Here is a 24,768-nt window from a genome sequence, read left to right as displayed (position 1 = left end):
TATAATCCAATAAAATAGAAGATATTGAAGGCATTGACAAATTTTTTAACACATACAATTTACCCAGATTGAATCAGGAAGACACACACAATTTAAACAGTCCACAATCAAGCAATGAAATAGAAGACGCTATCAGAAGCTTACCAACCAAGAAAAGCCTAGAGCCAGATGAATACACACCCGAGTTTGCCAAGACCTTTAAAGGAGAACTACTATCAAAACTATTCAATTTATTTCAGGAAATAGAAAAAGAGGGAGCACTTTCAAACTCATTCTATGGGGCCAATATCCCCCTAATTCCAAAACCAGCAAAGACAAACAAAAAGAAAAAAGAAAACTTTAGACTAACATTTCTAATGAACATAAATGCAAAAATTATCAATAAAATTCTGGAAAATCAAATACAAAAATATCAAAAAAGATTGTGCACCATGATCAAGTGGGATTCATCCAAAGAATGCAAGGTTGGCTCAACATATGTAAATCAATAAATGTAATTTATCACATCAATAGACCTAAAGATAAGAATTATGTAATCATCTCAATAGATGCAAAAAAAGCATTTGACAAAATACAGCACCCTTTATGTTCCAGACACTAGAAAAACTAGGAATAATGGGAACATATCTAAATATGAAAAATGCTATTTATGCTAAGCCTCAGGTCAACATTATTCTAAATTAAGAAAAATTGAAGGCATTCTTTAAAAAAAAATGGAACAAGACAGAGATGCTCTCTTTCACCACTTCTATTTAACATAGTTTTAGAAACATTGGCCAGAGCAATTAGACAGACTAAAGAAATTAAAGAGATACATATTGGAGAAGAAGAACTTAAATCAGAACTAATTGATGATGATATAATTCTATACCTAGATTAACCAGGAAGCTTCACCAGAACAATTCTAGATCTAGTAATGGAATTTAGCAAAGTAGCAGGATATAAAAATAAACACTCATATGTCAAAGGCATTTCTGTATATCAGTGACAAATCCTCTGAGAGTGAAATGAAAAAAAAAACTACCCAATTTACAATAGTCTCAAAAAAATACTTGGGAATTAATATAATGAAAGAGGTAAAATATCTGTACAATTAAAACCACAAAACTCTAAAGAAAGAAATTAAAGAAGACCTTAGAAGATAAAAAAAAAATCTGCATTGACATTGGATTGGCAGGATTAAAATTATCAAAATGACCACACTACAAAAAGCACTTTACAAATTTAATGCAATTGATCAAAATCCAAAGTGCATTCCTCATAAAAATAGAAAGAGCAATCATGAAACTTATCTGGAAAAATAAGAGAATAGAATAGCTAAAGCAATCTTTAGCAGGAAGAGTGGCATTACTATACCAGATCTTCAACAATGCAACAGAGCAATGTAACAAAAACAGCATGGTATTGGCACCAAAACAGACTAGTAGACCTGTGGTACTGAATTTAGGAACCAGAGACTAACCTGCAAAACTACAATCGTATTATATTGTAAAAAGTGACAAAAAAACATGCACTGGAGAAAAGATAACCTCTTCAATAAATGGTGCTGGGAAAACTGGAAATCTATATGCAACAAAATAAAATTAAATCGGTATCTCTCACCATGCACAAAAACTCAACTCAATATAGATCAAGGACATAGGAATTAAATCAAAGTCTCTTTATCTAATAGAAGAAAAATTAGGCCCTGAACTTCATCATGTGAGATTAGGCTCCAACTTCCTTAATAAGACTCCTGTGGCACAAAAGTTAAAATCAAGAATCAATAAATTGAAAAACTCAAACTAAAAAGATTCTTCCCAGCATAAGAAACAATCTGTGAGGTAAATAAAATACCTATATCTTGGGAGCAAATTTTTCCCCTCACACATCAGATAAGGCATTAATCTCCCAGGTATATAAATAACTCAAAATGTTAAGCACCAAAAAAAAATAAATAAATAAAACCCAAATAAATGAATCAATAAATGGGACAAGGACCTGAACAGACATTTCTCAGAAGAGGATATAAAAATCAATAAACAAATACATGAAAAAATGTTCATAATCTCTAGCAATTAGAGAAATGCAAATCAAAACTACTCAATGATATCATCTCACTCTAGTCAGAATAGCAGCAATTATGAAGACAAACAACAATACCTAAACTGTGGAACCAAATTAGATGCCCTTCAGTATAGAGATGGATAAAACAAAAACGTGATTATATACATAAAATATTCTCTATAAATTACTCAGCAATAAAAGAGAATAAAATCATGGCATTTGCAGGTAAATGGATGAAACTGGAGAAGATAATGCTAAGTGAAATTGTCAAATCCCAAAAAGACAAATGTCAGAATATTCCTCTGATATGAGGCGACTGACTCAAAGATGGGTGTTGATGGGGAGAATGAGAGAAATAGACTAACTCTATATAGGCCTGAGGGCTGGGAGGGGAAAACAGGGGGCAGATGGTTACAATGATTGTGGAATTTGATAGATATCATTATCCAAAGTACATGTATGAAGACATGAATTGATGTGAACATACTTTATATAGATACAGAAACATAAAAAATGTGCTCTATATGTATATTAAGAATTATTATATATATTCTGCTGTCATGTGTTTAAAAAATAAGTTCAATTAAGTTCAAAAATATTAATGTAGGGACTGAAATTTTCAAATGTACACCAGTTCTCATAGTACCATTTTAAAAAATAACCCCTGATGGAAAAACCTCAATGTCCCAAAACACATGAAATTATAGGAAAAACATGTCATGGGCATACCGTTGAATATTATGCATATTGGAACAACAACAAAAAATGGTTCAGGAGTAATTCACAACCTTTCAAAAATCATTGAAAGTGACTTATCAGTCATTAATTATCCAATGCTGTAAGACTTTAATGTAGAAGGTGGAATTGAGAGTAGAAACTCTTACAGACAGAAAACAGAATGGCAGTTTCCAGGAGCTGAGAAAATAAATCAGGGATATTTTGAGAAGAAGAAAAATCAATGGAATGGATGGTGAATGTTTTCACAATAGTACAAATGTGCTTACTGTCCCTTATCTGCACTCTTATAAAGCATCAAAAGTTTCAACCAAAGAATTGGAACAAAATTTTAATGGGTTGCAACTTCTATATGCATATGTATATATGTATAATATTTGTAAACCAATGATCTTGGTATTAAAAGAAAAGATAAAAATGTTAAATTTTCTATTTTGTGTACCTTACCATAACAAGAAGTACACCAGGACATTTTTTATGTTAGGTGTAATGTTTCCAGTGCAGAAGGACAAACACCAAAGGTCCTCATTCATTTGTAGAAAGCAATAAGTAAATATAGTAGAACAGAATGGAATAGTAATCACAGGAGAATGGGAAGAGTAGAAATGGACAAATCAAAAGAGTTCATTGAAGAGCACAAAGACCAAAATGGAGAAATCACTTCTGGTACTTCTACAGCACAGTTGTGTAAGTATTATTGAAAATAACCTAAAATATGTCTCCAAACAAAATTTACACCTGGCAGGTGGCACATGCCTGTAATCCCACTAACTTCACGGACACAGACAGGAAGATTTTCAGTTCAAAACCAGCCTCAGCAATCCTGTCTCTAAGTAAAATAATAAAAGAGGCCTTGAGGTGTGGCTCAGTTGCTAAATACCACTGAGTTCTAACCCCAGTATCAATTAAACAATAAAGAAATAAATAAGCAAATAAATAAATTAGTAAATAGATTTACAATACATAAAAATAATTAACATTTAAAGAGATAAAAATACTTATTTCTATAATCTGATTACTACTACTTATATATATGGACTGAATTATCATAATGTATCCCACAAAATGCATATATAAAATATATATTAAAAAGTTTCCAGTAACTTCATAAACAGCTGTGAAAAAGTTCTCTAAAATAAAAAGAATTTTATCTGTCATGATTCTAAAGATGTCAATATATAATTTGTATACTTTCTCAAAATTATAAAGCATTTTAGTACATTGGGTTCATATCTTTTTTGTTTTTTCTTTTCCCACCGATGGCAATGAACCATTAAACCATGCCCCTATTTAAATATATATTTATTCATTCATTCAAAACAGGGTCTCAGTAAGTTGCTTTGGCTCTTGCTAGGTTGTTAGAGAGTGGGCTCAAACTTTTGATTCTCCTGCCTCAATCTCCCAAGTAACTGAGATTACAGAAGTGTGCCACATTGTAATTTCTCCAAAGAAAGAGGAGGAACTCTAAATATGGATTCAATTAAGCATCAGGCTATGCTGCTCACTCTTTCAAGATTATGTTTCCTTGAGTAGCAACAGTTTCTTCATTTTCTGGGTGATATGTTTCACAAGAAATCAAAATGTAAAATTTAAATGGTAGAAAAATACATGAAAAATGTCTGGCCTTAATAATTCATGCCATGAAAATTATGGAGTTGTAGTATTATTTTAATAAGAAAAAACTATTAAAGTTGCATTTCTAAATAGATGTCAGTATTTTATGTCACTGAATATATCAAAAGATGTACTGTGGGATATGTTAAATATCATATATATCTTATATTCTACTCCCTCATAATATTATTCCTTTTGTGAGTAATTTTGGATTTAAAATTGTGACCTCATAAACAAACAACTGAAAATTGATAACTGGTTCAGTTAATTTGTAGATGGGTTGTATATGCATATCTTCTAAATAATGAAATAATCAAAATAAACACTAATAATTCCTCAATTAATGAACATGTACAATTAGTTGAAAGAGTGGGATGCTGTGCCACAGGAGTTCCAGTGAGTGACAAGTACAGAAGAGAAAAAGACATGAAAAGACCCTTCACAAAATAAGCTCTAGAAAGAGCATGAAAACATATGGAAAGATGATAAACAGCACCTGTCAAATGGGAAATAAAATTAAAATTACTAGCAGATTCCTGTAGCCACTAATAAATGGTACACACTCACACAAAACACAGAATTAACAAATACTGATTGGTTACAGAGTTCAGAAAGTCTCTGATTGTTTCTTGGATGCTGACACAGCCTTCTGGGAAAGAAGCATTGTGTTTTTTATGCTTAATAAAGTTACCATATGATCCAATGATCACACTGCCACATTTTATCCACATTTATTAACTGATGACTACAGAAATGGTGTATATGCTACCAAGCCTTGATCTTTTTCCCTGATACCAATTTAAGAAGGAGGAAATGATTTTGAAAAAAAGGCAAAGCAGGTATATTATTGCTTTGCTAGTAAAGGAGAAGCACCTTGCTTTGGCTGAGGTTGTCTTTGAATTCACAATCCTCCTGCCTCATCTTCCTGAGCCACTGAAATTATAGGCATGAGCCACCATTCCTGGCAGAACAAAGGATTTTTTCAAAATAAGCTATTCAAAGTCTGCCTGCCTGAAACATCCTGTAAAGAAATTGTGATTCACTTGTTAATTTGGGAGATAGCTATACCTTAGATCTTCTTGTGCTGTCTTTGAAGTCTGAATTGCTTGGTGCCTCTGGTGGGTGTGTTCTCAAGGTTTTTTGTCCTAGCACCCAAGTTACAAAATATTAGAGATAGAGGTAGAGATATAGATAGATAGATAGATAGATAGATAGATAGATAGATAGAAAGGTCCTTTTTTTCTTTAAAACCTCAGTGGCTGAGTTACAAGGGTTATATTCAAAGCATGGGATAAACCACTTTTACATGTGCAAATATTGACAGCAAATTATTCAACAACAATTTAAATTGGAAGGAATATAGACATTCTTTAGCAAATTTATGGAGAAGTGCCGCAGTCTCTGGCTGGGCACAAATCACGAGTCTCCACACAGCTTGTAGATTCAAACAGCAATTCTTTATTCCCGAACTCACACGGGCCGACTACAAACACGCTCTGGGGGAATCCACGTTCTCTGCCCAAATCCACACCGCATGGGCTTCTGTCTCCCAAAATATACTGTCTGACCCAAAGCACTCAAGAGGAACTCAGCAGCAGGATGCGCCCTATTCCAAAAGAGGAACACCCTAATCTCCTATTATACTAAACCGCCCTATTCTAAAGGGGAAACACCCTACTCTCCTATTATGCTAAACTGCCCTATTCTAAAGGGGGAACACCCTAAACACGGATCCTGCCCTGGTCCTTGAGCAAGGTCACCTTTCAGAAGTCCTTCCACTAGACAGCATGGGAGTAAGCTGGCAAGGAATTTGTCATACCTACTTGGCTGATGGCTCCCAGCAACTTCCCTATGCCAAAACTACTACAACAACCTGAACAACAAAAATCCAAAAAAAACATGAAAGAGTACTTCATAAACAAGAGAATGCCTGAATTATTTTAAAAAAAGAAGTGTTGGGCACCATGTGCAAAAATGGGCAGCCACACACACTTCTATTAAATATATAAAATGATATAGTAGGTATAGAAATAATTCTGAGGATGGCTAAAATTTTAAAACATAGAATTACCACATGACCTACAAATTTCATTCCTAGATGTATTTCCAAATTAACTGAAATCAGATATTCAAACACTTGAACATGAATATCAATGGCATCACCATTTCCACTAGGAAATATATAAAAATCAACATTTCCTTCAAGAATGATAAACAAATGTGTCTATGTATTTATATGTATCCATGTTTGAGTAAGCACATGTGCATATAGATATATTCTTATAAATAAATATATATCTGTATATAGAATTCAAATATATATGTTTGAATATTAACCTGCCATAAAAATGAAGTACTGATACAGGTGACCATGTAGACAAATATCAAAAATATTAAGAAAATTAAACAAAATCAGACATGGAATTTCTCCTGTGCTATAACTACATTTATATTATATGTCCCAAAACTGGAAATCATAGAGTTAGAAAGGAGAGAGTTGGTTACCAGGGGTTTGCCATGCATATAAGTGAGTGTTTGATTAACCGATTACATGGTTTATTTTCAGTGGTTAAAATGTTTAAAACAAGGTAATTGTGGTAAGTATACGACAACATTGTAAGTGTCACTACTTAACTTATTTTTTTTGATGAGCACTCTTATGAGAATTCAACCTCAATAACACCAGTAAGAAAAATATCTTGAGAACACTGAAGTCTATACAATTATAGCTAGAGGTGACAGAAATGAACTATGGAACTGGACATAAGTTCTTTATCCTTGCATTTGAACACACGACCAGAGTAACTGCATTGCATTATGCAGAACCACAAAAATAGAATCCTAAATACAATGAGTTATAGGCCATGTATGTATAATATGCCAAAACATAATCCTAAATATAATAAGTTATATCCATGTATGTATAATATGACAAAATATATTCTATTATCATGCATATCTAAAAAGGACAAATAAAATAAAAAGAAAAAAACTACCAAGTAATAGTCTCCCACATGTACTCTGCATCACCAAACTAAAGCATGGAGAGTAACACTGGTTACCAGAATTCAAGAGTCTTCCCTGTCTCAGGCAGAATTCTTGATTCATTATTTACTTTGTCCTTATCTTTCCAGTATCTTCATTCCTGATTGCAAGACTTCTGATATTACAGATGAGTACACTAAGTTTGAGGGATGACTGATTTTTCTAAGGTAACCATCAATGCAGACTGTCTCTGACAATTAATTTGTTTGATTTCCAATTTACTGAATAATGTATCACAGTGAAAAGTCAGTCAGTGTTTCCCCTCCTCCAGAAAGAGAAGAAAGCAAAAGGTAGAAATTACAATGAAGCACCAAGAGCCATCGGCATAAACTATCATTGTTAAAAACTTGATTGTGGTCATTGTTACACTGGCAAATACATATGTCCCAACATGACAAAGTATGAATTATATATGTATAGTTTAATTTATGTCAGTATTACCCTAATACAATTGTTTTAAATTTGAATGAAAGAAATCAACATATTTCTCAGAAAAACAAAGTATATATTTGGAAAGCTAGAAAAAAATGCTGAATATTATATGTCATCAAGGACTTACAAATTAAACACACCTATAAAAATTTCAAAAATTTTAAACCTGACAATATCAAGATCTGGAAAAGATGGGGAACAAGAACTCTTATACATTGCTGTTGGGATCACAAAATTGAACAACCATTCTGGAAGACAGTTATGTAGTCTTAAAAATCACAATATACACTTAATATGGCCACTAATTGTATTTCTCAGTGTTAATTCAATGGAATTGAAAGCTATGTCCACACAAAACCCACATACAAATATTCACAGCTTCTTCATTCATGATTGCCAAGAACAGGAAGCAGCTAAGAGAGACTACAGTAGCTATGTAAACACTGTGATACATCTATACTCTGGAGGGTCATTAAAAATTTTTTTAAAAATGAAATTTACTATCAAACATAAAAACACATGAAGTCATCATAAATACATATTGCCAGAAAGAATACAGTGTCTTAAATGCCATTTTTGCATAATTCCAAATTTGTGACATTCTAAAAAAGTCAAAAGATTAAAAATGTTAAACATTGCCAAGAAATCAAGGGGAGTAGAAGATTCTAAAGAGTTGAATAACAGGGACCTCTGGCATGGTGAATCTACTCTGTAAAATGTCATCATGATGAAAATTGAAATAATTCTTTGTCAATGCTTAAAAAAGTGTAAAATTAGTGTTTTAATAAATAATTCAACAATTTATTGCCATTAATAATTACTTAAATAATCACTATTGGCAACATACTTTGATTTTGTGCTTACATTGAATATTTCTCAGTATTATACAGAGAAAAAAATAGCAAAAAATAGTGAAAACTCCAAATAAGGGAAGGCACATGAGAACATGGTACTGTGTGCTTTATTTCCCCGTAAATCTACAACTCTCCATAAAATAAAGTTTGTTCATTAAAACAATCAGAGAAGGCTTACTGATTTTTCTTGCCTCAAACATGCCCAGCCCTAGGACTGGCCCTCAACAATAAAACTTGTACTGAGAGTAAATAATTTCCAGCAACCTTGCTTTTCTTTCTTTTCTATTTTTAGAATTTTCATTATCTTTTTAGAGAACAGTGAACATAAGCCCTTATTGAATAAATTAGTACCTTACACTTAAAATATGCTTTATATGAATAAAAAATTGATTATTTATCACTCTGCTCCATAGATAGTAATTCTTTGAATACTAAGGAAAAGATGATCTAAACTTATTTTACTACATTCATATTCATGAGAAAATTATCTGAGATCTTTTTTCATGTCTACCTCACTTCCAATATGCAACCTATAAAATGAGGGTACTTTTTTTTCTTACTCAACAAATCTCTGGTTGAAATAAATAAAGATAGTCCAAGTAAAAAGGTGTGCTGATACACATTAAGGGTCAGATAAATTGTGGGTGATATTACTGAGAAACACAGTCCTTTTGATCTGATAAATAGTAGTAATCTGGTGATACTGAGAGCTTCATATTCTTTCTCCATTTTTTTTATAACTTAACCTTTTCCATGTAGATCTTGCATTTCTTAGCCAAGGTAGTTACCTGCACTAACCTACCAGAAACAGATAACGGCCTGTGAGTCATTTCTGTACAGACCAAGTTCATTATGCTCACAACAATATTTAGTAGAGTTAGACATCACTAGGGCCAGTCAGGACCTTTCCTTATATTTCTCAGCCAAGGTTAACAGAAAGGAGTTTCTCATTTTGGTATCTAGAGTGGAAAAGAGTAAATCCTGCATTATTGGCATCCATGGTAAATTTTTTTTCACAGTTCTTAAATTACTTCTCATTACTAACCTGGACTGTACAGTAGCTGAAGAAATTATCTTCAATCACAGATTGGTCCATAATGACAATGTAGATCTGCTAAATATTCAATATGATGAGGGTGAGAGAATGAGAAGATGGACTACAATGGAAAGGGGAAACTGGAAGAAAAACTGACTCCCTCAGGAAAAAGGAGCTTTAAGCTATCTTCATTCCCAAATGAGAAAAATCATTAGTCATATTTCTTGCTTCCTTTCTCTCTTCTCTACTTTCTTTCTTCCTCATTTCATTGGTTATTTTCTTCTTGTCTCTCACTCTTCATCTCTTCCTTGATTTCTTTCTAAGAGAAGATGTCTCAGTTCACTATCCATATTTACTTCTCAGAAATTAGTCATTTGAAAAAAAAAAGCTCTATGAGAGGCATATACTTTTATATTGCATGTCATTACTCTGAATTGTTTTCAATTGAAAACCTGAAAAATATATTTTAAGAGTATACACATTCACATGAAACATTATATTTTTAATTAACTTTTTAAAAGAACAAGCTGTACATATCTGGGGTCTAGTGAGAGGCCTTACATTCTTTGCTAGGAACAGAACCAGAAAAACAAAACAAAACAAAACAAAACAAAAGAAACCACCACAACAACCAAAAAAAGCAATAAAAACAAATTATTTTCTATCACATTGCTGACTTTTCTGTAATAAAAGCAGTTTATAATAATTTAGACAAAGTTATTTTATCTTTGCCTGAGAAATATTCAAACATTCAAAGAAATTTTCACTGATTTTTCACCCAAATATCAAAGGATGATTTTATTCAGTGGAAACTTTAAAGAAAAAAAATGTTTTTCAAAAACAATTTAAATTCATTCAATTAATGACAATGGATTTGGGTGTTCAGGTAAAGTAAGCATTTTCTATAGAAAATTTGTAATTTTAAAGGAGAAAAGTTACTGGATCATCAAAGTACAGCTTTACCCCGAATATGTGAATTCATACATTGATGTCAGGATGGTCAAAGCTTGGGAAAAAAGAAAATTTTTCTTGAAGAAAACTCAAAGCCCTGAGTACCTACTTCAATGTACCCATGAGTCTTTCAGGCACGGAGTGACTATTCTGAAGAGCTCCCTGAGTTAATGAATATTTCAGCATTATTCAAAATGTAGCCATTTATCTAACAAGACTTTCTGTTATTGCTGAATTTATTCATGGTAAATAGTCATTTTTCCTTCTCAGTCATAGATGTGTACAAGACAGTTTAACAAGTTGAACTTGACAGTTCCTTCTACCAGAGCCTGTATTATTAGTTTCCCTTGAAATGAAGCATTTAATTAAATTTATTAAAAGTATGTGTGTAAAATATTGCCTTCTACTTTGTCCTCAGTAGCAAGAAAACTGATGATCTAGTTGCTTAACTTTGTTGTTATTGACAAAACATCTCTAGGCTTCACATTTGAGTTTCCAGCTAAATTCAACATGACTGTTTATGATAGTGTTCCTCTATTTCCCTATTTCTTAGCACTGTAATAGTATCTTATATTCTCCTACTTTACAAACACCTAAATATATTAATGTAGTAGTTATCCCAATACACACAGACATGAAAAATGTTGATTCCAATTTTCATGGAACTTAGCTTTCAATTCAGAAGTATTTCATAAACTTCATCCTGCTCTCATGGGGCTGTGACAGTTCTCTTGACTGATCCTTGTGTGTTTTATTTATTTCCAAGGTTTTTACATTTATTTCAGGAGTATTATGTCAAGAGTCTAAATAACATTAAATTCCATTAGAATTAAATTTCATAAATTTGAGAGTTAGAGTTTTAAAATATTTTTTCCCATCATTTCATACTTCCATGTAGAGATTCTAATAGAAATTATAACTTCTTTAAGCATTGTATGAATCAAAAATTTAAGATGTGGACTAAAAAGCTTCGGTAAAGTACTCAAATTGATGTCATGGCTGTGTTAATTAATGCAAGTTTACCAAGTGACTACAAAACTCTGTATACACCCACACACCCACACATACACACAAACCCACACACACACACACACACACACACATACACATACATGTTTAAAGAAAGGAGTCTTGAAGATGTCAGTGATCAAATAAAATAATCAGTTTTAATTTGCTTTTAATTAACAAATATTTATTGCATATGTTAATGAACTCAAGAATAATATTTCCAAATGCATGGTACACAGTGATCATACCTAATTATCTATCTTTTATTTTCATCCCTTTCCCTGCCCCAGCACCCTTCATATTCTCCAGAAATTACTATTGGGCTTCCATATTACTTTAAAAAAAATCTCAAGGGTGCAAATAGCAAACATGGTAATAGAAAAAAAAATTTGTGCAGCCACAAAAAATCATTTGCAGGAATGAACTCTCCCCACATCTCAGAGACCATACATTTTAACACCTGGCTAAATCTCCCTTTATCTCATTGTACACAATGAGATAAACAATCTCCAGCTATTGCCTTCACTATGCTGACCTTAATTTTTCCACAAACCATCCAACTGGCTTTAGTTTCCACCACCTAAAAACAGGTATTTCACTGAGATCATCAGAAACTACTATGGTGCCAAATCCCAAGGTCTCTCCTTTGCCACCCTGTAGTTCATTTTTAGTGGTTTTCAGAACAAGAGGTTCTGCCTTTCTTTTGAAAATTATCTCTTTCAGAAATCTATGTCATGTCATTTCCCTGGTTTTCTATTTCTTCACTCTCTGTCTTCTTCATAGACTTTTCTTCTCCATTGCTAAATATAGATGTGTCCCCAGTCCAGAGAAATGCTTCCTGTACTCCTATATCTTCACCCACACCCAGGGTCATGCTCAGTTTCATGGAAGTATTTTACAAATTCCCCTGCCTCCCAACTATCCATTTTCTTCCCAGTACGCTCCTGTCACCTTCAGACATGTTCAAATGGATATCTAGGAGAAATCACAAACATCAACACAAAATCCTTCCTCAAGACTAGCACTCTTTTTCCTGCCTCATGTGGTCTTTGTGCCCCATACAGGATTGGGTATCAGCAACTACCCTAGAGTGCTCAAATAAAAAATTCAGCAATTGTCTTTGGTGTTTTCACCATTACACTCACCATAATTCATCTCCAAACCCTGCTTATCTTAAACACAATATTATAAACATATATGTGTGTGAGAGAGAGACAGAGAGTGTATATTTACAAATGCTGTTCAAATATATTTAAAAGCACACAAAGGTCCTCAAATGTGACTGCCATATGTGTTGTTGTCTCTCTCCAGCTTAGCCAATGCCATACATCCCTAAAGTTCCACCTTGCCTCCAAAACACTATTGTCTAGCTTTAATTTGTGGGGAATCCTGCAGGCACTGGGACATAATCATTGCCCTGATGTGCCAGAGCATTCTTCATTAAGCCAAGGAGCAAACTTCATCTGAGCGGGGCTGCTCAACTTTCCAGCAAAAATATCTATCACTGAGGGTGTTTTTAAAATTATTTCTATGTAACTAGCTCACTGAAATAAGTTAGAGAATACTTTTGATTTGTTTTAGACATATTCCTTGAGATACACAGATAAGTAGTCCTAGGGCCTCAGAAAAATCTAATGACAACAGGATTTAGTTCACTAGGGACATGTATATGATCCAGAAAGTCTCTGTTTCTCACACTTGGAAAGTTTTACCCATTCCACCAATAACCACAAAAATGCATAGATCTTTTGGGATATTCACTTGGAGTATTGTCAAAATCCCTGTTGATATGAAAGATGAAGCAGTACATGTCAGATGGAGCTGCTGAAAGATATCTATAAACTGTGCATGAAATTTTTAAAAAATCATGGAAGCCTTTAGGGAAAAAAGTCTGGTATCTCGGAACTCACAGTTGAAATCCAGCTGGTTTGAGACTATCCAGTACATGTTATATACTACGTAGTTTTTTCTAAATTCAGCATGGCACTGGAGATGGTATCATCCATTGGAGCCACATAGCCACTTAGTATCACAGAGATTGGTGAGACATGTCAGAATGCCAATCAACTGTCTCAAGATAGACTTTTCCTGTTGAAATCTTATTCCTACTTTGATGCACACTCCCTTAATTAAAGAACTGAAAAAATTATCTAGCAATTGTTTTTCAGAACTTATGTGGTCTAGAAAATTTATAAGATGTTTTGCCTTTTTAAACATAAGTTCTTGCCTGGTCTTATATTTCTTTACTAATTATTTCAGATATTTATATTTTTTTTATTCAGATCGCTCATCACCTTCCAAAAAAGAAATTACTCTGGTGGGATGCTTGATGTTCCATGACATGGAGTAATTATGCTCACTTATGAGCCATAAATAAATTGGTTACTACACAAAGACTGCTTGCAGTTGAATTAAAATTATAAATAAATATTTACAAGCGCCTTTGATTCAAACTATCAAGTTTCAGGGAGAAGGTTCTACAAAAGTGGGCTTCTGCAATGGTAGACAGAATCATGAAATGACAAAGATATTAGAGATGTTTTTTTTTTTTTTTCTTATAGAGGAGAACTTTAATGGTAAGCCATTCCTCATTCAAAGGTTGTTTAAATCACCACTGTGGCTGCTTTACTTTTCTCAAAGGGTTATACAATTATTAGCTTAAGCCCTTCATTGTTCTTCATTTGCCCCACACCATTCCTACTACTTCTATCCCAGGCATGTTTTCTACCTTTTAGCACGATCCCAGAAAAGTGTCAGAAGCCTTTCACAATTCTCACAAGACCCTCATGTCTGCTTTTGGGGTGTGATGCATTCCTGCAAGCCATTTGGGCTGTTGGTTTTCCGGGAGACTGTGCTAAAAGTTCCTGAGACTTTCCTGTGTTTCGATTGCCATACATGACAGATGAGCTCTTTGCTTATTTGATGGGTTTTAGAAAGATTCAACTGCTTCTATTCTCCTTTTTTTGCTTAATTATTATTGCACTTAAAAAGCAATACCTACCAAACTTTCACTGTAAACACATTTAATTACTGAATTTTCTTTTCAACACAAATGTCTTAGTAAGGCTTATTGCAGCATTTCCTTAATCTGCATGTTTTTCTTTTCGTTAATTAAAAATACTATGCATGTGTTTAAATTGTAAGACAATTTTTCTATACTGTGTAGAAAATCTCCTTATTACTTTATTAGAAAGACAGATGAGAATGTTGCAACTTTAAATTAATGATATGTACACTTTTCTCTAACCTGCACTTATGTAGAGATTATTAAAAGGTTTAAAAACATAACTGATTATAAGCATTTAATAACTTTTTGAGTTTTTTTCATTAAAATGGCAATTTCTATTCTAATTCTGTTTAAAAGCTGAGAAAACTGGTTGAGTCTTTATTTTTCTAAAGGTATTTTTAAGATACAGCTTCATAATGCCCTGTAAACATTGTGTAAATGTAATTTGATACATGTTTTTGCAATTTAAAATTTTGTATATTGCAAATGATTTTACACAAAATACTTAGTAGTAAAAATTTTAGAATTACAATAATGTAATTTAAAGTTTAACCAAATAAAAACTGAATGGCACTAGTTGAGCAGTCAGTCTTTTTAGATGTTTGTAATAGTATAAACTGATGAACTTGTAATTTACGAATAAATAATTTTCATGTTTTTATCCATTCATTAAGACAAAGTTTATGAACTTCCCTCTCTTTCAATTTCAAATTCTTGTTTAAAACCAAGTATTAACTCTCCTGCTTTCCATACCTTTGCTTTTTCAAGTTTTGCAAAGAATATTTTATTTCTTGCTCTTCCGAAAATTCTTGGTTTTTATTAGAAGACATACCTAAAATAATAATAGGAAGTTATTACATTTACTATGGTAAATAACTCTGCAATTATACAAAATTTTATCAAAGTGGGGGGAATAGCCAAAGAACAGTATGATTCAAGGCCATTATTACTCAAAAAATATATAGAATTTACTACAATATTATGACAAAAGCTTTCAGAACTTTGAAAATAATCTTGAGAAATTATAGCACCACAGATGATGATAAAATGCAAACTGACTAATATTACTACAACAATGTCAAATCATAGTCCTTCACTTCAACATATTCAGACTCCACCTGTGACTCAAATATTTCAGAAAATGAATATTTCTTATTTGGTTATTTATATTTTTATCTTTGGGGGGATTATTTCATAAGAGAATACAGGGGTATTTTATCACCAAACTAGATCCACAGGCATTTCTGTATTTCTATATATCTATTTCTATATTTCTATATCTATATCTGTATACTTTTTTAAAAGACAGTTTATCAAAAAGATGCTGAAATTTACTTTAAACTGGCATTACACTGTCTCAGCTTTCCAGTTATACGGAATTAAATTTATATATCATTGCACATCAGCTTTTTCTGTTTACTTTGTAATTCCAAATATTTTCCAAAATGACTATAATGATCTAGTTGAACCAATTTTGAATAGAAAAATCCCAATGAAAATAATAGCTCACACAATAGAGTATATTCAACCCAAGCAAACAAACAATGCAATACTAGTAATTGAGAGTTCAAAAATTGATGTTGTTAATTATCTAAGTAATGCCAGAAAACCACCTGGAATATGTTTAATAAACTAAATGACAATGTAAAAAATTGGGAAAAAAATCAGAAAAAAATAGCAACAGAAAAGATAGAAATTATATACTAAAAATATTCTTTTAAAAACAATGTCTCAGGCTGGGGACACAGATCACATGTTTGAATGCTTGCCTCACATGCAAAAAGATGGGCTTAGTCCCCAGCACCACACACACACACACACACACACACACACACACACACACAAACACACACACACCACACACACAAACACACACACACACATACGCACCATCTCATAAATTAGAAATTTTTGGAAGACAATATATCAAAGGCTAGAATCAATTAAAATACACAGGTACTGCTGGAAGATGTGGTACATGACTGTAATCCCAGTATCTGGAAAGAATAATGCAGGAGCATCGTGAGTTCAAAGAAAGACTCAGCAATGGTGAGGCACTAAATACCGCAGTGAGATCCTATGTACTTTTATATAATTCCAAAGTAATGATAAAATAAACATTGAAGGGAATAAAATAAAATAATCACCATAAAATCTATTAAATACAAATTAAGGCAGTTTTTTTCATAGTAGAAAAATGTATAAAATTTCAAAAAAATTTGAAATCTACAGAAGTAAGTTATTTCTCATTAGTAATTTAAGTAGAAATAAACTAATTTGAAAAAACTAATCAGAAAACAATATGATTAATAAGAATATATTAAAAAAATAAAAATATATTAACTATGTCAGATGCAAATCTACAGAAAGTTCTCTTAAGATATAAGGTCACAAAAAGACTAAAAACAAAAAGATATAACAATATTATATGCAAAATTGCAAAGGTGATAATAATTATATAAATGAGATACAAAGTAGGATATCATATAAAGATAAAAATGACTAATCACTGGAATATAATCAAAGTAGAAATATTTATAACTCCAATCATATTTTTATATATATAAAGAAATCACAAAAAAATTGTAGAAAGAAATTACAGAAAAAAAAATTCAACAGCATAAAAAGCAACACAGTAATGTAGGATACATCAATCCCCAGTTGATGCAAATAAAAAATATTATTGCATTAGTACCCAGAGAATGAAAAAAACTTCAGAAAGCATTAAAAACTAATTAGGTTTACAGAGGCAATATTCTTTATAGTGTATGGAATATTGTTCCAAAGAGATCAGGTTAAAAATACAAAAGAAATGTTAAAGATATTAAAATATTGAAGTTGCTTTGTAACATAAAATAATAAGTTGGAAAGCAAAAGTGAAAGTGATATTCAAAATTTATGAATATGAGTTTAAAGCCAAATTCAGCCATTAAGCAAGGCCCTAAGCAATTTACCTAGTCACTGTCACAAAACAAAATATAAAAACAGCTGCAAGCTAGGCACGGTAATATACACCTGTAATTCAAGAAGCTTGGGAGACTGAAACAGCAGGATTGTGAGTTCAAAGCCAGCCTCTTCAATAGCAAGGTGCTAAGAAAATCAAGGAGATCATGATTCTATGTAAAATAAAAAAATGGGGCTTGAGATGTAGCTCAGTGGACAAATGCCCCTGAGGTCAATCCCCAGTACCCTTCCCCAAAAAGAGCTTTGATGTGGCTCAGTGGATAAGAACCTGTTCTTAAAAAAGTGTCAGTAGCACCTCCCAAAATCTAAGAAGTATGTGTAACATCAAACAATGAATATTTTTTTGTGTAAACAAAATAAATAATTTGAAAAATTCTTTGGAATACTCTTGGTGCATCAATAACTACACATAAAAAATATTTCCTGATATAAAATAATAAAAGCCACAATATTCAATGGAATTAGGTTAAATGAGAAAGCCATGAGTAATAAAATTGAAAGTATATCAATTAGCCCTCAACTTGATTGTCAAAACAAAATATATTTACAGACCAATTCTCATTAAAAAACATTCAAAGAGTACAATGTGGCAAGCCAATCAAATATCATTTCAAATGACTACTTGAAGGCAATTTTGAATGAAAATGTTAGAAATCTTTTCAAAGATAATAAGTAAATTATATAATATCTATAATGATCAGTATTCAGGAGAGTATGCTAAGAAAAAGAGTAATTCACACACACACACTCCAAAATAGCAGGTAATTCTACTTCTGAGAAATATCTACTGTAGCCAAATATGAAGACCAAAAAGAATGGCATTAGGGATGAAAAAGTAAGGAAAAGGAGAACTTGTTTGAAGAAAAAATGTGATACAAATTTTTTAGAAAAAAAAGTTTTACAAAAAATTTGAATGAACAGAAGTGACCAGTAAATTTAAAACTTATAAGACAATAAGTTCAGCAAAGATATATAGTTTTGACCACAATTACATATTTGACAAATATATAAAAGACAAAAAATTGTAAACATCTTTATGGTACCTTTAAAAAGCTAAAGTCTTACTCCTAGACAAAAGAACAGATTCATATATGCAGAGATTATGAATATGCCATTAATTCTAGCTACTTTGAAGGCTTGGGAATGGAAACACAATTCCAACTTTTGCCACTTAACAAGATCTATTTCAAATTAAAAGTCAAAAGGGGGGTGATGATGTAGCTCAATATTATAAGAACCTCTGTGTTCAATCTGCTGTATGTATGTATGTGTGTGTGTGTATGTATGTATGCGTGTGTGTGTCTGTGTGTGTGTTTGTATATATATATCTACAAAATTTAGATACATTACATGATTAAGCACAAAAGTAGAGCAAATAATCAGGGCACTACATACGATCATAAATAAAACAGGGATAATATTTATACCTGTGAGTAAAAGCATAGAAAACTTGATTTAAAGATGGCCTATGGGTCACCTGCAGTTTAATTTTACCCAATGCTGTCCTAAAGTGACAAGTCATGATAATTTCTATCCAATTATTAAATATGGATATAAAAACAAAAGCAGTATCACTAATGTTAGAAAACATAATGAACAACACTGAAGCTCTCTAAAGAGTGAGAGTCAAAAAAGACACAAGAATTAGAGAAATTTTACCTACAATATTATGAATAATTGTATTACAATATAAATCTTTCTTTTAATTTTTGTATCTATAGATGAATAGAATGCATTTATTTCATCCATTTATTTTTTGTAGTGCTAAAGATAAAGAACAATTGCTCACATGTGTGAGGCAAGCCCTCTGCCACTAAACTACAGCCCCAGCCCTGAAAATTCTTCTTTAAACCACATTGGTCAGCTATACTTACATAACCACTAGGAGCAGGTATTGTGAAATACTGCTATTCATTACATGGCAGAAAAACTTCACAGAATATTCAGAATAAGCATTCATATAAAGTTCTGATGAGAAAAATTTGAATGAATAAATATTTAAATTATATTAAAGAAACTCTCCTGTAATATTAATATCTTACACTGGTTTTGCCTAGAGCTATTTGGAAATGAGCAGATTTTCAAGGGAGCTCCCAAATGTAAATAAATACCAGGTTATGCATATCCTCAAAGTCATTGTGGAATACTTTGTAGGGGTGACAAGACTTTGTTGCCCCGCCTTAGAATGCCCCGCCATTTTCCCTAGGAAATAGTCAAGTAATTAAATACATGTGCAATGTAAAGCTGCTATGGCAGTGCCCTGCTTGAAAAGGCTGTGCACTAGAGTGTTATCAGCCTGAAACATAATCTCGGGCACACAACTCCTTGGAATAAAGAAACTCTCTTTTTAGACAAGCACAATGGTTCACTGAGTCTAAAACTGTCCATATAACAGTAAGTTTATACAATGGACTTTCTTGAGAGCTAAACAAAACTCCTAACACTGCACATTGCAACTTAGTATATAACTGAGGAATAAGCTGCATAATGTTGCTAAGTTTGTAACCTGCCGAGTAATAAAATGAACAGTATGTACTAGTAATGCCAATGACCTAAATTAATCTGTTGATATAAATAAAGCTAGGCAGTTTGACCTCTCTGTAACTATACCACATTTTCTGCCACTTGTCTGTGTCTTCTTTTGATTTTCTTGTTTTTTTTTAAAGAGAGTGGGAGAGTGGGAGAGAGAGTGAAAAGAGAGAGAGAGAGAGAGAGAGAGAGAGAGAGAGAGAGAGAGAATTTTAATATTTATTTTTTTTCAGTGGACACAACATCTTTGTTTGTATGCAATGTTGAGGATGGAACCCAGGCTGCATGCATGCCAGCAAACCGAGCTACCACTTGAGCCACATCCCCAGCCCCTCTTCTTTTGATTTTCCTACAATGTTTTGTTAATTTAAATGTAGGAAGATCACTGAAGAACAAGAAGGAGCTTAAATAATTGATATGCATGGTAAATGGAGAGCATGAAATGCTCTTTAATGATTGCAACTGAAACAATCCTAGGCTTGCAAAAATATTTTCTGTCAGATTTTAGCTTATCAATTAACATTTTTAAATGTGAATTCCTCTTTAATTTTGGACCTCTTATGTGTATTCTCTGCTTCATTGATTTCTACCCAATTTGACATGTGTACTCTCACTTTTCTCTTCAAATCCCAAGGTTATTTCATTGGAGACAAAATGGTGACCAAAGATTATATAGAGACATCAATTTTTTTGATGGAATATGTCACGTTTTGTAATTTTCTTGGTAACTAAAGAAGTCTTTTTAATGTTACACTCATTAGGAAAAAGAGAAAGAGAAAATATCCTATAAGAGTCTACAAAATTATTTTCTCAAATATTTTTTTCTAGACAAAAACACTAAAACACTTTGAAACCATTTTTATTCTCTACATTGTGATCACTACTTAGAAAAGATAAATTAAACATAAAAAGAAAAAAAATTAACATTTTCTTTTCTACCTAAACAAATGCCCAATCTTTGTACTAAAATCAAGAAGCAAACATTTTAATGCAGAATAGAAGCTACCATAAGATACTCTATAAAGTTAAAAAAATATATTGGTTTTGAATTAAAAATTCTGAATGAAATTTAGGCTCACCAATAGAGTAGGTTTTTACAGATCTCTAACATCACATCTCCATATAAAGTCTACTGAGAGTGGTCCAGGAATTTCCATTCCTCTTCCGAAAACTCAATGACCACATCTCTTCATGTCAATGGTTCCTGAAATAAAAATGAAGAAATACATATTACATAAACCATATTATTAATGACATAGTACTTAATTTTATACAATTATTAATGAGAGTTAAAAGAGGTGGCTTTCACATATGATAATGTTGTCAACCATTCAATAAGATACTTTTTTTGTTGTGCCCAGGACTGAACCCAAGGCCTTTTGCATGAAAGGCAAGAACTGTACCAACTGACCTATATCTCCAGCCCCAATAATTCATTATGAGAAGTAAAATTGGTGGATAATTTTGTTATAATGAAACCCAGGGAGCAGCACGTGTAAAGCAAAACACTAAAGCAAAAAAAGTGGGAAAAAATCCAACATAATTCCAACGGATAAAAAATAGTTGCGATTAGTTATTGAGTATTCAAAAGAAGCACAACCAAATAAAGCAATAATACTTGAGACATGCATAACAAAATTATAAGTAATAATAATACTCATATGATGGTGGTTGCGTTAGTGTGTAGAAGACATAAGATATCACTAAAGACACACCAAAACTTTCAACAGTCCACATAATTATTTGAATGTTTATCTCCAAAGTTGTCTATCTTCTCATTATTTAAATATAACATAAATCTACAGTGTATTTAAAAAACTACTTTTACAACATCACAACTCACTTCTAAAACATAAGAATAAAATTTTTAACTAGCAAACTATTACAAAACACTTAGGTACTTGGGTCAACTTGAATCACATGGCACAAAGTTATAATGAAAAATAAAAATAAAAAAGCAAATTAAGGGAATAGACTGTTAATCTCTCAGTTCATAAGGAAACTGACATATCAGGTTTAACATTCCCAGATATGTATAGCCACTCTCACTGTGAAACTGTATCCTCACTTGGCTCATTTCAAAGTAGAAAGTGAGAGAATAGTAACCAGTTAAGAAAAAAAAATCTGAAATTCTCTGGCATCATAAATGCCTCTCTGACAGCTTGGAAATATTCCTTTTACCAGGGTCTCAGTTATCACTAGGGAACAAACACATACATGAAGTTAATTTAACATTCTGATCTGTGATGTCTTTCTTCTGAAACAGAATTATTTTTTAAAAAAATTAGAGATTTAATCCAGGGGCATTCTACACCTGAAATGCATTTCAAGAAGTTTTGATATTTTTTAATTGTGATAAATGGGCTTACAATGTTGCTTAGGGTCTCTAAATTACTGAGTCTTGAATCATATTTACTTTCTTCCTACCTCATTTTTCCACATCACAATGATTACAGGTTTGTGCCACCATTCCTGACTCTGCAACCATCTTTGATACCAAATCTGCAAACTTGCATAACAACCAATATTTCAACAACTAGTAGTCCAATAATTCAGTTCTGATACCATCCAGTACAGATCCCAAAAGTTTGGTGTTCACTACTATCAAATTTTACGAACTGAGGTGACAGTTTTAAGCTCCAGAATAGAACAATATTTATATTTATAATTCATTTTCTATAAATTAGGGGTCTCTACATCAACTCACTCAAGTTACTTATTCTGATAAAAAATAACTCACTTATGTATACCAGCTTGTTATTAATTATATAAATCTGGAAGTTGATAATTAAAACCTTCCATAAAACATAAAAAAAAGTCAGAGGAAAATGGGACACTCTATAGGCCATTTTTGGAAATAAGTGGTTGAAGATATTACCTCCAATTTTTATGTTATGCCATAGAAGAGCACTTTCCCAATAAGAGTTAGAAGATCCTCACTATTTTAAATACGCTGATTCAGATACTCATTTTGAATATTCCCATTGTTTTATATAAAATAATATTTAATTTAACACTTTTACATTCAGGTAAGAACAAAATATTTGTTTAGAAAAAAGGTTGGCATTCTCTAGATAATTTTCTTTATATCAGAGTACTGAGCCATCTCATGGCAGCCCAAATGAACATACACACTCATACATACATACAAAACAACATACACTCCTAATTATTCATTGGCTTCAAGGTAAAGGATACTTCATTTGGAATTTTGATTTTTTAATTTTTTTTTGGTACAGGGGTATTCTACAACTAAGATATATTCTAGACCTTTTATTTATTTATTTATTTATTTTGAGTCAGTCTCTCACTAAGTTGCTACACTAAGCTTCAGCTTTGATCTTTCTTCCTCAACCTCCAGGTTGTTGTAATTACTGGCATGTCACAATATGCCCAGAAAGATATTAATGTTCTAACCTCCTTTGGTCCATTTTAATTTTACCTTATTAATTTGCTATTTCTTCTTAAAAAGCCCTTGACAGCCTAAGATTTTGGATGCATCCAAATCTTATGTTTGATGAATTTGAAGTATTGCAATGTAGATTTAGAAAAAACAAAAGCTGCTTATTACCTATCTCTTAATTTTTTCCAATCTGACATTCTACAAAAAGCTCCACAGCAATGAAAATTATAGCCACAGATACACCTAAGATCTAACTTAACCTTCAGTCATGTTCTTTTTCAGACTCAAAAAATTACCTTAGTTCGAATACAATTTTATATGAAATTTGCCTCTATCTTTTCTCTTTGGAAACTTTTTTTAATCTTTCAAATATTAGTGATAAACTTCATTTTATAGGTAATAAAAATATTAGACTAAATGAGACATGCTCAATCCACCAACCTAATTACTTAAATATTCAGTTACCACCCTAAACTTGAGGCATTACATTATGTCTTTCAATAAGCATATAGTGAGTTCCTCCTTGAAGAATTCTGCATAAACACACTAGGATTTTTTTTCTAAATCCTTGCTACAGCTTATTCTCCTTTCAAATTCTGGCACCTTATAATCAATCTTCCCTAAATGAGTAAGAAAAAGGAGAACAAAAATCATATTTGCCTTTCTTTTCAGTTACAGAATCAATAGATCTGAGCCATAATGTGTTTCTGGGGAGCTGAATCTAACATTTGGGGAAGATAATATTAATATTCCAATACCTAAACTATTTAGATGAAACCTATAAAGGATATTCCTGGATTCTCTAGAGTATCCAGAGTATCCAGCTAGTCCAAAAAGGTGTTCCATTCCCTAACAACAAGCTTCTGTGTAGGAAGAGAGGATTACACACAGATTGGCATTCTCTAGGTAATTCAACAAACATGGAACCTGTGGGGAGCTTGGGTCAGCTTCATGTAACTTTTACCCCATAGCCACTAAAAGACATGGCAGATACTGAAGAGACATCACTCTCTAAACTTTCTTAAGGGGGCCCTAAAATTGCTGTCTATGTTTATGAAAGACAAATAAACATTTCAAAGATCTTTTTTTTATTTTAATATCAAGGATTAAACTCAGCAGTGCCTACAAACTGAGCAACATTCAC

The sequence above is a fragment of the Callospermophilus lateralis genome (assembly GCF_048772815.1).
Source record: "Callospermophilus lateralis isolate mCalLat2 chromosome 11 unlocalized genomic scaffold, mCalLat2.hap1 SUPER_11_unloc_3, whole genome shotgun sequence".
NCBI lineage: Eukaryota > Metazoa > Chordata > Mammalia > Rodentia > Sciuridae > Callospermophilus > Callospermophilus lateralis.
This window is presented reverse-complemented; position numbering follows the sequence as displayed.